At 42.1% G+C, this 13,883-nt stretch overlaps 1 long non-coding RNA gene across 1 annotated transcript in view; it reads left to right on the top strand.

Moving 5' to 3' along the window:
- LOC148365040 (uncharacterized) overlaps positions 1-13,516 on the top strand; it is a 33,630-nt gene extending 20,114 nt beyond the window's left edge. Inside the window, exon 3 of the long non-coding RNA XR_015850470.1 lies at positions 13,381-13,516. This is a non-coding gene — a long non-coding RNA (uncharacterized LOC148365040). The remainder of the gene's footprint in view (positions 1-13,380) is intronic.
- The last annotated feature ends 367 nt before the right edge of the window (positions 13,517-13,883 follow it).

Raw genomic sequence — 13,883 nt, 5'->3', positions numbered from 1 at the left:
AAAAAGCTAATGTTGTGACTCATCCATTTGCAGGTAAATTGTACCCATTTTTATACTCATTATTGTTTTTATTCCTATTTTTTCATATACATTAAAAAGGATGATGTTGGTTAAAATTCAGAGTAAAGAAAAACATGTTGAATTCATTGTGAACGTTAAAAATCCACTATACGATCTCTTGTTAAAAGTATCTTGTTAAAATGCAAAGATTTATAAATGTATTGTGATATTCTAAAATGTATTTTCTGTAAAGTGAAAAGACAGCTCTTTGATATGCTTTGTTGTCAGTTTTACCAGAGTACTACAAAGAGATCAAAGAGATCAAACCCAGCAGAAAAAGCTAATGTTGTGACTCATCCATTTGCAGAACTGTAATAATAAAAACCTCATCATCCAGTCCAGCGTGAATGTGGATCTTTGGTGGGACACGTACAACGCGGTTACATTGGTGCCGTGACCCGTGACTTCTATCAAACTCGCCGAACCGAGGACTGTCCTACCTGCCACATGAGCTCACAGTATTTGAAATTTTAGTTACATGAGCGATATTGTTTAGCTCATTACAGTGCAGTGTCACAGTGATACGAAGGCTGCTGATTTATTTTGTGATTTTGACTTATTTACATTTTTTTCTGTTAATCTTTGAAACATGTTTAATCAGAGCAATGTGTTAGCTCCACAATTTGACACACCTATTCACTTTGGCAGGGGCAGGGGCATGTTTACCCCCATCCCCTCTGATAATAGTTCTACCCCAGGTGGTGCTACACATAGAGTAGAGGCAAGTTCCATTGTGAGCACCCATAATGCAGCTGACCAACATGCTAGCCTACCTTCACCTCAGGTCAGACCCACATCTACGCCAAATTCCGCGAGTGAAATTTCTGAGGGTTTAGCTGATCACATGACAAATATTATTCAGGAGATAGGACATAAATTGGCTGATAGCATATTCTCAAATATACAGTCACATAATATAGTAGCTCCTAACGCTGCTGCCACACAAGATGAAGCAAACAGATTGAGTCAGGTGGTAACGCAGAGAAAGGTTAAGGAACCGCCGTCATTTATTGGGGATGGCTCAGACTCAATAACAATACATGAGTGGGAAGATCTAATGAGGACATTTATAAAAAGGAGTGATGTGAAACTTGAAGAGCAAGCAGAGGAAATCCTTATACATTTGAGAGGAAAAGCTAAAGATGTAGTTAGGTTTAGCATTAGAAACAGTAATATAGACGTCTATACCCGCCCTGACATGATTTATAGTCTTCTCAGGAAATACTTTAGCTGTACCAAGTACTCTGCTGTCCCTTTAGCTGACTTTTATTCAACTTTGCCCAAAGACCAGGAAGACCCCTATGACTACTGGCTGAGACTAAACAGAGCAGCTGACCTTGCCTCTGAGTGCTTGAGAGAGCAGGGCAAAACATTTGACAACCCTGAAATAGAGGTTACTCGCATGTTTATTAGGAACTGCCCATGCAAGGAACTGGCACTCACTTACAGATCAAAAACCATCGAAAAGTGGTCAGCATGTGAGGTACTAGAGGTGCTGAATGAATACCACGCTGAGAAGAGCTACAAAGCAGATTCCCTACAACAACCTGCGAATAGAGCGGAAATTGCCGTACACAAAGCTGAGGTGAACCATGGTCCAACCCTCGTGCACGAGCCACCTCAGACTTCGAGCCCACAGTATGTCTCTCTAACGGACGTTATTAGTATGTTGGAGAAAGTTCTGATACGTGTTACCTCGAACCAGTTTCAAGAGAGAGGGGGAGCTCCAACCAGGCGACCTGGAGCCAGAATAAATGGTTTCACTGCCAAGCCATGTATCATTTGCAAAGAAGTCGGACACAGTGCTCTCTCTCATTGCCGAGACAAAAACCTTTGCTTTCACTGCCATGCCCCAGGGCATTCTCGACGTGATTGTCCAGTGACGAAAGTTGTCCCGCTACCTCAGGGAAACTAACTGATCTGCGCTTAGGGGAGAACAGTGCAGATCAACTGAGTATACCTCCCACCACTAATGTGAAGCCTGACATGCAAGACAATAAATCAATTTATGAGTTGTATAGCAACAAGATACCTCCATCGAAGAAGCTGATCTTTCAGGGGTTTCAGAGAATAGCGGAGACTGACGAACTGTTTTACACACCTGTACTTGTGCAAGAAGGCCCCACTTTCAGAGCGCTGTTGGACAGCGGGTCGATGGCTTGTACAGTAAGTGAGGACACAGCTAAGTACCTCCTGCAGCAATTCCCTGATATGATGAGTTACACGGCCGATGATTATGTCATTGTAGGCTGCGGTGGACACCAAGTTTCTCCCAGAGATATGTACGACATTCACGTCACAGTTTACGGGTGCCAAATGATAATACCAGTAATGGTGGTGCCAGGCCAGACAGAACAGATGATCCTTGGCAGCAATGCCATCAAATATATTTTGACTCAATTGAAAAGTACTGATGGCTATTGGAGATTAGTTTCCACTCCTGACAACGGTCTGTCCGATAACCACAGTCAATTCCTGTCAATGCTTTCCAACACAGAGAGATGGAGAGGTGATTGCATTCCAGACAAGGTAGGGACAGTAAAGATCAAGAGTTGCGTGACGCTGAATCCACGGACCGAGTACGTTATTTGGGGCAAGTTACCTGAGTTGGCCGGGGCATCAGCGGGCAGCACAGTGGTCGTTGAGCCAACCCAATCTAAGGCTGCGCCCAGACAAGTCCTTGTCGGACGAGTTGTTACTCCACTCTGGGGAGATGGATGGGTGCCTGTTAAAGTCTTTAATCCCACGGACAGAGTTGTGGTGCTGAGAAGAAACAGGAAAATTGCAGATGTGTCTCCTTGTATCGCAGCGGAAGACCTGCCCAATGCAGAGGAGGTCAAGTGCAACGTGCAGAGTGTACAGAGCAAAGAGGTCCGACCCAGGTCAGAAGAGGACATGATGCGTGCATTGGAAGCTCTGGGACTGCAAGACATTGACCTGAAGTCATGTGAGGTTTCGCTGCAGTGTAAAGACAAGCTCCTTCATATCATCGAACAATTCGAGTCAATCTTTTCTCGCCATAAGATGGACTGTGGAGAGGCCAAAGAGTTTGTACATCGTATCCACCTTGTTGATGATAAGCCGTTCCGTCTACCCTACAGACGTATACCACCAAGTCAGTATGAAAAACTGAGGACGACTCTGAACGAGATGGAAGAGAAAGGAATTATTCAGAAGTCGACTAGCGACTATGCATCTGCGCTTGTTCTCATATGGAAGCGGAATGGAGAACTAAGGGTATGTACTGATTTCAGAAGGCTTAATGCAAGAACCATAAAGGATGCCTACCCACTACCGCATCAAGCTGATGCTTTGGCCGCACTTGGGGGAAATGCCTTTTTCTCCACAATGGATCTGACGTCAGGCTACTACAATGTCCCCTTGCACCCTGACGACAAAAAGTACACGGCATTCTCCTCACCATTCGGCCTTCACGAGTACAACCGGCTCCCTCAGGGACTTTGCAACAGCCCAGCAACATTTATGAGGATGATGATGTCAATATTTGGTGATCAGAATTTCATGAGCCTATTATGTTACCTCGACGATCTGATGGTGTTTGCCCCCACAGAGGAAGTTGCACTCCAACGCCTGCAGATGGTGTTTACTCGCCTTAAGGAACACAACCTCAAGCTCGCACCCAAAAAGTGTTTTTTCCTCAGACGGACTGTGAAATTTCTTGGGCATGTCATCAGTGAGGATGGAATTCGGACTGACCCCGAGAAAGTGAGAGCGATAAATGACGTACAAGTCACTGATCTAATGGAGTCGGATGGCAAGACGCCATGCCCTAGTAAAATCAGATCTTTTCTAGGCATGGTGATGTATTTCCAAAGCTTTATTGAAGCATGTTCTGCGAAGGCAAAACCTCTGTTCAGGCTCACATCTGAATCTGGTGACAAGCATAAGCGCAAGAGAGCCCGCAAGAAAGGTCAAGTGAAGCTGACGCCTGCAGATTGGTCCGATGCATGCCAGAACGCCTTTGAAACACTGAAGCACGACCTCGTGACAGGTGTCACTCTGGCCCACCCAGATTTTGATGCGCCGTTTATTCTGGCTGTCGACGCATCCTTTGATGGGATTGGAGCAGTCCTGTCACAGCTGCCACCTGGTGGAAAAGTAGCCAGACCAGTCGCCTTTGCAAGTAAGACGCTCTCTCGCTCCCAGCTCAACTACCCTGCACACAGGCTCGAATTTCTTGCCTTGAAATGGGCGGTATGTGATAAATTCAGCCATTGGTTGAAAGGAAGACACTTTACCACGTGGACCGACAATAACCCACTTACATACATTTTGACCAAACCAAGACTTGATGCGTGTGAACAGCGGTGGGTAGCGAAGCTAGCTGCATACAATTTTGACCTGAAGTACATTCCCGGCCCAAAGAACATCGTAGCCGACGCTCTGAGCCGTGAGCCATTTGTACGGTCATGTGTGGGTCATCGCCTTGTTACCGAGCCCTATACTTCGCTCTTGGACCAAGTCAACAGGGTGAACAACAGTACTGTGCAAGAGGTGTTCAGAGTATCCAACAATTGTCACGCTGTTGTAGACGAGAGTGCTGGGACATCAGACGAGTCAGTAAAAAGGGCAATTCCATCAGGCTCCAATGGTTCTGTGACATCAGAAGAGGTTGCTGCTGTCTTCAGTGCTCAGTCCACTGGTGGCGTGGGTCAAGTGATGGGAACAGATGCCAACTTCAATCTTCTGCAGAAGGGAGATCAGTCAACGGCACTCCCACAGAGTCAGCTTGTTGGTTTACAAGAACAGGACAACACAATAAGCAGAACCATGTACTTTGTGCATAGACACAAGAGACCTACCAGGCGTGAGAGAGCTGTCGAGTCGCCTAGTGTGATGAAACTACTGAAGCATTGGAGCAGACTCACCATACAGAATGGCATGCTCTACAAAATAAGGAAAGATCCTCACATGGCCAAGAAAATCTTCCAGTTTGTGGTGCCTGATTCATTGAAACAGAAAGTCCTTCAAGGTTTACATGACTCAGCAGGTCACCAAGGCCAGAACCGTACTTTGTCTCTGGTGAGGCAACGATTCTTCTGGAATGGCATGGAACGTGATGTTGTGAATTATGTCAAATCCTGTCAGCGCTGTGTAGTAGGGAAAACACCGGAACCACACAACCGTGCACCACTCAAGAACATAGTCACCTCTGAGCCTATGGAGTTGGTCTGTATAGACTTTTGGACTGCTGAGCAAGAGAACAAGTCTGTAGATGTCCTGGTCGTAACTGATCATTTCTCCAAGATGGCGCACGCCTTCCCTTGCAGAAATCAAACCGCCAAACAAGTTGCTCGCCGTCTGTGGCAGGATTTCTTCCTTGTCTATGGTTTCCCACGGCGTATCCACTCTGATCAGGGAGCTAATTTTGAGAGCAAACTGATCAAAGAGCTTCTAGAGATGGCAGGGGTGCAGAAATCCCATACCACTCCGTACCACCCCATGGGAAATGGTATCGCAGAACGATTCAACCGAACATTGGGGGATATGATCAGAACCCTTCCCCCTCAGCCCAAAGCAAAGTGGCCACAAATGCTGCAGCAGCTCACATTCTGCTATAACTGCACAGAGCATGAGACAACAGGGTTTGCACCGTTTTACCTAGTGTTTGGTAGGATCCCTCGTCTCCCTGTCGATGTCATGTTTCAACATGCTAATACCAATGATGCTGTTGTCAGCTACTCTGACTTTGTACGCCATCTGAAGAAAGATCTACATGAAGCTGCTCAAATTGTACAGAGGAATACTCTCACAGAACAGACTCGTCATGCCAAGCTGTACAACCGTAGGGCCAAAGGATCACCTCTCGTCGTGGGAGACCGGGTGTTGATCGCCAACAGAGGTGTCCCGGGGAAACGCAAAGTTGCAGATAAGTGGGAGTCAACCCCGTATGAAGTCATATCAGTCAAGCCTGATCTCAATGTCTACAGAGTCAAGGATTGTCTGACGGGCAAAGAGAAGGTAGTTCACAGGAATTTGCTGCTCTCTGTTAGCTTCTTGCCCTGTGAGGATGATCTGGCCAGCAAATCTGAACACTCAGAGTCTGACGCTGCTATGCATGGAAGTGATGTATGCCCTGATTTACCTGACGCGGTTGAAGACAGTGATGTCCGTACAGTAAACTGGGTGATACAGGCAGGTGAAGAGCAAGTTCATCCAGAGGTAGAGGATAACTCACTAGACAGCAGATCTGATGCCCAGTCCGACTCTCGCAGTGTTGATACATCCAGTCGAGGAAGTCAGCACATCCCCGAACAAGATGTTGACCATACTTCAAGTGACAATACGGAAAGCCCATCACAGTGCTCTGGAAACATGATCCCTTTGGGTATGGGTCTCCCAGACGAGACCCCATTGAACACTGACCATCTGGACGCAGACTCCCCTGATACTGACTGTTTAGACTTGACTGCCCCAGACCTTCAAGCTCAGGTTATTTGTGCTCAACCTAACCGTTATGGTCTTAGGGTCCGCCAGTCCATCAGGCCTCCTAGTCGTCTTATTTGTCAGATGAATGACCATGTGGTAGGTGACAATCCTCTGTCCGCAATATCTGCAAGTTCCTAGTTTAAGTTCAGTAGAGATGCACCTTCAGTTTGAGTAACAAAGCTTGAGTAAGAAACAAGAATTGTGCCTATGTGAGCACTTACAACTATAGGAACAATGTTTGATATTTCAGAGATGTAACAGGCATCTTTGAGTCTGTGCTTAGATAGGAGTTTGATCGCCTCCTTTCTTTTCACACTCCTTTTTTGGGAGAGTTTTAGAACTGACATGCACTTCAGTTTGTTCCTTGTAATACTGTACTAGTTTTCGTGTCTTTTTCATCAGTATTTGCCGTTTTGGCTGTGATTTTTTTTCTGTATAGTGTAGCACTCCCATATTTAGCAGAATTTCAGGGGGGTGTATGTAACGGGTGTAATAATAACTTTTATTTTATTGAAATTCCTGCTAAAATATGTGTATAGTTTTTGGTAAATGTCCTGCAATGCTGAGTCCAACAGTGCCATCTGCTGGTATGGGGTGGGGTTTGGTTTTGGCTTCTAACATGTGACCAGGAGGCGGGGTTTGTTGTCAGTTTTACCAGAGTACTACAAAGGTAAGACATATCTTTTGGTGCTCCACAAAATAAGTTAATTTTAAACATTATAACCCCAGCTGACAAATCTCTCACCATGCATAGTAATGTGATTGATATTGTCAAGCTGTTTTGATTTATTTTCGTTTTGTTTCTGTTTTACTAAATATTAATTCCCCTTGTAGAGATCAAAGAGATCAAACCCAGCAGAAAAAGCTAATGTTGTGACTCATCCATTTGCAGGTAAATTGTACCCATTTTTATACTCATTATTGTTTTTATTCCTATTTTTTCATATACATTAAAAAAGGATGATGTTGGTTAAAATTCAGAGTAAAGAAAAACATGTTGAATTCATTGTAAACGTTAAAAATCCACTATACGATCTCTTGTTAAAAGTATCTTGTTAAAATGCAAAGATTTATAAATGTATTGTGATATTCTAAAATGTATTTTCTGTAAAGTGAAAAGACAGCTCTTTGATATGCTTTGTTGTCAGTTTTACCAGAGTACTACAAAGAGATCAAAGAGATCAAACCCAGCAGAAAAAGCTAATGTTGTGACTCATCCATTTGCAGAACTGTAATAATAAAAACCTCATCATCCAGTCCAGCGTGAATGTGGATCTTTGGTGGGACACGTACAACGCGGTTACACATATATTCCATGTTCCTGTTTATCTGATTAGGATACACAAACACCTAAATAATAATCTCAAATTATATTTATCTTGTGATGCAAATGCCCCAAATTTTTCAGTTACAACATCTAAACTTTGGGAAATGAAGGCAAATACTTTAGATTCTATGCTTTTTGTGTGAATTGCATTGTTTTGTGAATCTCTGAGAAAGCTCGTCATTCACAGAAAACACTTTTGGGAAGCAAGTAAAAAAAACTTGTTGTGACAGAACCGATGGGCTTTTGGCTCCTCTGGCTAGTTTTTTCAGCAGCTCTTTAATTTTTTAAAGATGGGGCATGCAGGCTGTGGCAGGCTCTCTTGAGGATGACAATGATAATGGTCGATGGAACTGTGAATCTCAGACTGTCCATTTTCTGATGTAGACATTGGACATTTGCATATTTTATGGTGTTTTAGTGTTGGTGCAAAATTTATTTTACAAGAAACACCTCTCTGCCCCAAAAAATCGACACACAAACATACCAGGCAAAATATAATTTGTTCTGTGAGCCAGCTTATTGTCTGAATAATCCGTTAAGTGAGAGGGATTAAAAAAAAAAGAAAAGGCAATCTACCCATCTATTCATCTATCTATCTATCCATCTATCGTCTATCTATCTATCTATCTATCTATCTATCTATCTATCTATCTATCTATCTATCTATCTATCTATCTATCTATCTATCTATCTATCTATCTATCTATCTATCTATCTATCTATCTATCTATCTATCTGTCTGTCTGTCTGTCTGTCTGTCTGTCTGTCTGTCTGTCTGTCTGTCTGTCTGTCTGTCTGTCTGTCTGTCTCTCTCTTATAACAGGTCTAAGGTTAAACACATGCATTATAATGAAATGATAGAAAACAGAATGTACCTGGAATAAAGTCAACCAAGCCTACAAAGAACGAATAATGAAAGACTCATTGACATAATCTGACTGTGCGCATCAAGGAAGGGGAGAAGAAAGAATTAAAAGAGAATGAAACCAGGAAAAAAAAGGATGGACTAACTGTAATGCATTCATCCATCCATTTTCTGAGCCGCTTATCCTGAGTAGGGTTGCAGGGATACTGGAGCCTATCCAAGAATCTTCGGGCAGTGGACAGGGGACACCCTGAACTGGTTGCCAGGCAGTTGCAGAACTCAAATGCGAGAGTTACAATTTGATGCTGCAGGAAAACCATGCTCGCCAGTTTACAAATGTTCTTATTCAATGATGTGAAATTTGGCTTATAAATTAAAAACAAAATTGAAATGTTTGCTATCCACAGTGAGGCACAGCGAAACCATGTACAGAAAATCACAGAATGGAGGTTCAGTCCACAGCACGGAAAGCAGTGCTCATAATAAAAGCTGTGAATATCTGATTTCAATTTGATTAGTTTTAGAGTCATTTAAAACAGCATGCACACTTTTATTGTTTTTCATAAAGTGTGTATCACATTTGCAAAATTGCTTTTGATTTTTAGGAAGAAAGTCATTGTCACTAAACAGCAGACCAAATTGAAAAGCTGTGTTCTGTTTTGCAGGGGTCGGGTGGAATTCACACCCTTTTGAATTTCAGTTCTTTGCTCAGGGACCAGCGTATTTTTCATATTGCATAGTCAACTTTTCAAATAGTAAAGCAATTTGCAAGATTTAAGATTGGTAAATAATTTGTAAAGAAACAAAAAAATAAACAAAACATACTGTCAGATCATGTCCCAAAAATAAATTAATCAACACACTCACAAACAGTGTCTGAGTTTAACACAATATTTGGACGCTGGAAAACAGTAATTAAATTAGACAGGAATCCTCACTGTTTCTTTAGGTCAAAGTTATCCATGATGATTAGGAGGGACCGGAGATATCTAAGCTACTGGTTTCCTGTTGGGCCTCTTCTGTCTGTGTGCAGAAAAGCCAGGGTTTGCTTTTAATACAAAAAGCTGTGTCCATTAGAACTCCCTGGAATATATTTGTAACAAAAAATAATGACAACCTACAATCTTTTGATATTTAGGAATTTACATGTACAGTATTTGAAGGTGCATTGCAAAGTTTAAAAACTTCTTGTTAAAGTGATATTTTTTTAAAGATCATGCACACTCTACCCATACCCAGAGTAGCATTAAGAGTCCTGACTTTTTACCTGAGGCTGGGCCTATTATGTTGTGTCTTCCCATATGTCAGAACATTTTTGGGCAAATAGTGTGCAGTGGTTAGCACATCTGCCTAGCACACGAAAAGTCCCCGGTTTGAGACCGTGTGGAACCACTCGTTGGTCTGGAGAGGGATGGGTGCCAACAGGCTTTACTTGCCCAAGGCACACCACAGAAAATGCCACACCACAGAAAATGCCCCTACGATTCCTTGTGTTTAAGGGATCCAATCCAACCCATGCTTTATGACTACTTAGAAATTAGCCATTTAATTTACAATTGAGCATTGGCAGGCGCGAAACAATTTTAAGGTAGTATGCATTATTATAAACAATTTAATTATAGGTCTAATCTATTTTGTGACATTTCTTGCTAACTACCAGTGAAATGCAAACAGGTGAGGCAGGTGAGGCACTTCCTTGCCTGTCATCATGGGAATATCTAATTAAAAGAATGAAAAATATGTATAAAACATATATATATATATATATATATATATATATATAATATAAATATTTATTCAGTGTTAATGTTGTTTCTCGTTTAACTTCACATTCTTTAGATTTTCCTTTTCAAAATTGTTTAATTTTCAAATTGTATTGTGAATATTATTAATAGGATTAGTATTTAACGTATTACTGTGCTGAGTGACTGCAGATTCAGGGTGAGGCATGTTTTTTCTTGCCATCATGGCAGAGAGATATAGTGAGACCAAGGATTCTGATTTGGTACGCACCTCAGCTCCAAATAGTAGAATTAGAATTACCGTAGTATTGGATAGTTATAGCAAGCTAACAGCAATGAATGCAATCCAGTACCAGTATTTTTTTTCTTGTTGCGTAGACTTTTTTTCCAGAATGAAGCATTACCTATCTTTTAAAGCGTTTATTCAAAATGAGCAGCAAATAGATTTCCTTTAGAAGTTTAAGTAAGACAGTAACACATTTTTTTCTGAGCTACAGTAGTAGGAGAAGCCTCCTGATCTGATTCACATTGAGCACTTTTATCATCTGGTCGCCGTGATTCTTCGGGATAAAGCGTCATCACGCTCTTCAGAGATAAGACGTATCTTGGTATTGATGGGCAGCAGTGTGTGACAAAACTGATGCTGGATCATAAATCACTGGAGAAAAAAACTATTTAGTTTTTATATTTCGAGTATCATATAGCACAGGGCTTCCCAAAGTGAACGGTAGCGCCCCCCCTGGGGCGGTGGAAAGATATGGGGAGGCGGTGAGAACGAAGGGGGCTGTAGGGGGGTGTTAAGGGTGCGGTTGGGAGGTGGCAGTCCGAAGTTGAAGTCAGGCGTTTGAACGTTTGTTTGACGATTTGTACACAACACGTTAGGGCTGCACCATTAACCGAAATCGAAACGACATCGCGATGAGACGTAGTGCGGTTGTGAAACTGCAAAGCATTACGGTTTTTCAAGGTTATGTAGTGAGTGATGGAGTTTTGGCCAACCAGAATTGTTACTGTTTGAGTTTTAAAAGCGCCGCCCAATCAGAGGAAAGTTTTCATAATAGCACTAGCCAATAAACGCGATTCAAAGTTTGCAAGCACAGCACTATGCCACACTCACTGTGTGAACTCATTAAGTGTCATGGCGGACTCCGTAAACTTAGAGTCAACAAACGAGAAGGAAACGAAGCTTGCATCATAGAAGGGCGAAAAATCACTTGTTTGGACCTATTTTGGTTTTGATGAAGCGGAGGTGGAACAGGAGAAAACGCCCGTTGCAGAATTTGCTTTCGCGTAGTCGCTAGGTCCAGGGGAAACACAAGTCCAGCACCTTAAAAATGCACATATTGAAATACACGGCATGTCAAAAAGGATTACAAGTAAAACATGAAGAAGGTGCATCTAAAATTGGACTGAGAGGTAAACAAACCTCCATCAAAGCAGCATTTGCGCCCTTGACGCAGTGCGAAAAAACTATGCAAAGCACAAAGAAATAACCAATGCTGTGACTCTAGCTAAAATGTTTAATAGTGTCCAAACCCAAAACTGCATTAACACTTTTTTAATGTAAGGTAATAAGTGTTATAATAAGAGTGTAAGAGTGTAATCATAGTTGTAGCAGTTGTGTTAATAAGATAGCAGGAATGGTGGGTTTGAATTCATACTTTAATAAATTTCTTGCACTGATGAACATGCGGCAGTAGCACATGGTAAATCTATACTACACTAATTGCAGACATGTCGTGTTTACAGCCTTAAAAGTATGTGGATTATTTTTAGTGTGCAATGTTTACTTTTTTGTAGTGTGCACAATTTATTTTTGTTGTTTTTTGTTTGGTGTGGGTTATTTTAAGTGAGTATATTTTTATACAGTGCATTATTTCATTTTTTCAAATGTTATTTAGTTAGACTTTGTTTGGTTATGAAGACATGTCAAAAAAATATTGGAATGTTAATTTGTGATGTTTTATGTTTTATTTTGTAAATTCTCCAGACCACTATTTTATTGAGCTTGAAGTGCTATCTAGTGCATTTCATAGGTGGGTAGGTACTTCTATCGATTGAAGAATTGAAAAGTAAAAAATGGTGGTTGCGCTCACCGGGGAGCCAAGGGGGCGCCAGCCTGTAAAAGTTTGGGAACCATCGATATAGCATATACTAAGGTAAATACAATATGCCGTATTTGTGCATTTTTTGGCGGGGTTGTGGAGGGGTACATTAACAATAACGATTAAAAACAAACATGTGCATTTTAAAACGTTTTGAATTTGCATTTTTTGTCATGAGAAGTCTCATCTCATCTCATTAGCCGTACCGCTTATCCTCATTAGGGTCGCGGGGGGATGGAGCCCATCCCAGCCATCTCCGGGCAGGGGGCAGGGGACACCCTGAACTGGTTGCCAGCCAATCACAGGGCACACAAGGACATACAACTCATTCATGACAATGAATACAATCCTACATTAAACTTAGATATTAAGGCGGGGGCCTGACAATATCATCCCGCGTACCACAACTGGCCCTCGGGCCGCATCTTTGAGACACCTCTTATACACAACACACTGGTCCTTTTAGGTAAGAAATGTATTGCACAGTGTCTCTGATTTGAAGTCGAGAAGTGTGCAACTAAATACGAAAGCAATACAAACAATACAATAAATAGATACAATAAATAGTGTTTTACAAACACTATATACAGCACTGGTGCAGTATAAATTCCAGAGCTCTATGGGCGTATTTGTGTTCCCCAGTCTTAGGTCTGTGCAGGAATGTGCTTTACAATGTCTTTTTTCTCCCGCCGCGTCGAGCTGCGGTGGTCCGTCGGCATCAGTCATGTGTCCACAGACACGCTGAATGAGTCAGTCCAGGCTCAGGTATCATCGCTAACCTCCCCTTTGTCCTGCTACAAAATGGCCTCCTTTGTCTCCTGTTTTCTGCAGGTCATTGTAAGGAGCGCCTCTTAGTGTCAGCTTTAATTCACAGTGTAACCTTAGCCGCGATGCCTCCCGATGATCCACGCCGCCTGCCTGACTCTAAAGTCGGTCCTTGGAGAGCTGAAGCTGCATTACAACCCGGCATGACTGCACCCGGGGGATGCTTTTACAAGTTTGTTGCTTAAATATTTAAATAGGACTTTAATTGACATCCATCAGAGCTTACCCAAAGCACCATTTAAGCTCTGTTTTGTTAACGTAAGTAAAATTCTGTTGTGAGTTAATTTTTAATGACCTAAAATATGTATGTCAGGGGTGAACTGGGAGTAAATAAAAATCTCCCTTATATTTTTAGGGGGAGGAGCTTAAATCGGCCACTGTAATTAACTAAACGCAATCTACTAGAAGTGTTCCCCAAAGGAATGCGTTTTACAATGACTACATTTCCAAACCCTACCCTGATTATTGCGGTGTGTTTTTTTTCCATGCACAGCATGTTTTGTGGCATG

The sequence above is a fragment of the Urocampus carinirostris genome, chromosome 5 (assembly GCF_059441175.1).
Source record: "Urocampus carinirostris isolate Australia breed hairy pipefish chromosome 5, RoL_Ucar_1.0, whole genome shotgun sequence".
Lineage (NCBI taxonomy): Eukaryota > Metazoa > Chordata > Actinopteri > Syngnathiformes > Syngnathidae > Urocampus > Urocampus carinirostris.
This window is presented reverse-complemented; position numbering and strand designations above follow the sequence as displayed.